Consider the following 3,786-nt stretch of genomic DNA (forward strand, 5'->3'; position numbering starts at 1 on the left):
GAGAAAACAAGGTGGAGGTGATGGTTATTTAAGGCAAAATACCTTGGGCTTTTTGGAGTGAATTTGGGCCTCGCTGAATGTCAGATGGGCCTGGGTTTGGGTCATGACAACTCTCCCCCACTAATAAAGAATTCGACCCCGAATTCGAGTCACCAAACTCTCCAATGACACCCCGAAACAGCTCTGGATAATCAATCCTCATTTGGAGCTCGGACTCCCAGGTCTCCTCCTGAATCCCGTCGCTCTCCCAACGGACCTTGACCAACATGGTCATCATACCATGATCTGCTTTCACTTGGCGATCCAATATCTCTACTGGCTGGCACAACCCACGTAAACCTTTGCCAAGGTCTCTAGGTGGCTGCTGCAAAATGAGCTCTGGCTCTCTCACGACTTTCCTCAAAACCGACACATGAAACACATCATGGAAGTCTGATAGCTCTCCTGATAAATCCAATCGGTAAGCAACTGCTCCAATCCGCTCCAATATAGGATATGGTCCCATATATCTCGGTTTAAGCTTCTTTAGCTTCCGAGTCTTAGATCCTCCCTGAAATGTTCTCATTTTCAGGTATACCAGGTCGCCAACCTGAAACTCCAAGTCTTTTCGCCGCTTATCTGCATAACTCTTTTGACGGTCATGGGCTTCCTTAAGCCGCATCTTGAGCATCTCAACCTGCTCGACTGTCTCTTGAACCATGGCTGGTTCTATCTCACGTCGCTCTCCCACTTCCGTCCAACAAAGTGGTGTGCGACAAGGTCTACCATATAGAGCCTCATATGGTGCCATCCCAATACTCGAATGATAGCTGTTGTTGTAGGCAAACTCGGCTAGAGGTAGATACTTCACCCAACTACCTTCCCAATCTAAAACACAAGCTCTGAGCATATCCTCCAAAGTCTGAATAGTCCTCTCTGACTGACCATCTGTCTGCGGGTGATAAGCCGTACTCATATGAACCTTTGTCCCAAGCGCCTTCTGGAAGGCTCTCCAAAACTCAGACGTGAACTTTGTATCCCGATCCGATACAATGCTGACCGGAACTCCATGCAATCTCACAATCTCGCTGATGTAAGTCTGTGCTAGCTGATCAGCTCTGTCTGTCTTCTTAACCGCTAGAAAATGGGCTGACTTCGTAAGTCTATCCACGACTACCCATATGGCATTCTTCCCTCCTGACGTAGTCGGCAAACCCGTCACAAAATCCATAGTTACCATGTCCCATTTCCACTCCGGTAATGGTAGGTTTTGCAATAACCCGCTAGGAACCTGATGCTCGGCCTTAACCATCTGACACGTCTGACATTGCGATACTAATGAAGCAACATCTCTCTTCATACCAGGCCAATGGTAATATCGCTTCAGATCCCTGTACATCTTGGTATTTCCTGGATGAATGGAGAAACTCGAGTGGTGTGCTTGCCGTAAGATCTCCTTTCTTAACAGCTCATCATTGGGCACACAAACCCGGTTTCGGTACATGAACATCCCGCTGGAGGCTGTATGATAACCAATACTCTCCATCTCGATCTGCTTACGCAAAGCCTTATCACCATCCTGAGATTTGCGTATCCTCCATAGTAAGTCTGCCCGCTCTACAGCCTCAGCGCCAACTGACTCTCCTTCTACAGTAATTGCACATAATCTGAGACTAGCAAGTGTCCCAGTAAGCTCATGGACCTCTTTGGTTCCCGATACATCGCTTCTACGCCTACTCAAGGCATCCGCCACATGATTGGCTTTTCCCGGATGATATGCGATCTCCAAGTTGTAGTCTGCTAACAACTCCATCCATCTACGCTGCCTCAAATTCAAGTCCGCCTGCGTAAATACGTACTTCAGACTCTGGTGGTCCGTGAAAATCTTCACCTTCTCTCCATACAAGTATGACCTCCAGATCTTTAATGCGAATACAACTGCTGCCAACTCCAAATCATGCGTAGGATAATTGGCCTCGTGAGGCCTCAATTGTCGTGATGCATAGGCAATGACCTGACCCTCCTGCATCAGTACACATCCCAATCCGGTGCCTGACGCATCAGTGTAAACATCATATGGTATTCCTGGTCTCGGGAGTACCAAAACTGGCGCATGGGTCAGCTGTCGCTTCAACTCAGTGAAACTTCCCGAACATTCCTCTGTCCAATCAAACTTGGCGTCTTTTCCTGTTAGCCGTGTCATTGGCTTTGCAATGCTAGCAAAACTGTTGACATACTTTCTGTAGTATCCTGCCAAACCGAGAAAACTTCGGATCTCCGTCGCACTCTTAGGTGTCGGCCACTCTGAAATGGCGGTAATCTTCTCCTGATCTACGGCAACTCCTGCTTCTGAAACCACGTGACCCAAAAATCCAATCTTCCTCTGCCAAAAGTTACACTTACTTAGCTTGGCAAACAACTGATGTTCCCGAAGCTTACCCAACACAATCCGCAAATGCTCAGCATGCTCTTCTCTACTCCGAGAATAAACCAAGATATCATCGATGAAAACTATCACAAACTTATCCAGCTGCTCTCGAAACACATCATTCATGAGCTTCATGAACGCGGCTGGTGCGTTCGTCAACCCAAATGGCATCACCACAAACTCGTAATGTCCATAACGGGTACGGAATGCCGTCTTCCGCACATCTCCCTCAGCTATCGCAATCTGGTGGTATCCCGATGCCAAGTCAATCTTAGAGAACCATGAAGCTCCCTGCAACTGGTCCAACAACTCGTCGATACGCGGGAGCGGGTACTTATTCTTGATGGTCACTTTGTTCAAACCTCTGTAATCGATACAAAGTCTGAAACTCCCATCTTTCTTCTTCACAAACAACACTGGTGCTCCCCACGGTGACGTACTCGGCCTGATAAACCCCTTATCAGATAAATCCTCCAACTGCTTCTTTAACTCTGCCATCTCAGTTGGTGCGAGACGGTATGGAGCTCGTGAAACTGGTGCTGCTCCTGGCTCTACTTCTATCGTAAGTACGTCCGCTCTAGCCGGTGGTGGCCTTTTTAACGCCTCAAAGACATCTTCGTACTCGGCGACCACTGGTATATCATGCAGCTCCTGCTGACCGTCCTCCTTAACCATCGAAATGGTTGCCAAAAATCCCTCTGCTCCACTCTCCAATAATTCTTCGGCACGCAACATGGAGACGATAGGAATTTCCCGGTGTGTCTGAATGCCCTCGCAAATGATCTTTCCTTTTTCTCTAGGGATGTTAACTCTTGCCTTCGGACAATCCAAGACTGCTCGATGTCGCGACAACCAATCCATCCCAAGTATAACATCGTAGGAGCTCATCTCCATCTCCGTCAAATCTCCGAGCAACTCGACTCCTCCAAGTATAACTGGTACATCGTAATGAATGCCAACTGCTCCCAACTTCTCCGTACCGGCAGTCTGAATCTGCTTAGCCTTCGGTTCGAAGACACCCCGAAAAGACCAAGACTGGACTAAGCGCGGACTCACAAAACTATGAGAAGCTCCCGTATCGAATAAGGTGTAAGCTGACTCTCCTCCAACCGAAACCGATCCTACACGAGATTTTTACTAACTACACATGACAACCACGAACCAAAATACTCAAACACAAACAAGTATGGAAAAGTCTCATACCTGCTATCGGCTCAGCTCCTTGAGGATCTCCAACCGCAAACACTCGTGGAGCGATGGCTAGACGCTTCGGTGGTGGTGGGAGTGCCGCATTGCCCCTCCTCGGGCAATCTCTGATGAAGTGACCTGGCTGACCACAGCCAAAACAGACCTGTGCCGCTGCTGGTGCTGCTGGTGCT

This window comes from Brassica rapa, unplaced genomic scaffold (genome assembly GCF_000309985.2).
Source record: "Brassica rapa cultivar Chiifu-401-42 unplaced genomic scaffold, CAAS_Brap_v3.01 Scaffold0478, whole genome shotgun sequence".
Lineage (NCBI taxonomy): Eukaryota > Viridiplantae > Streptophyta > Magnoliopsida > Brassicales > Brassicaceae > Brassica > Brassica rapa.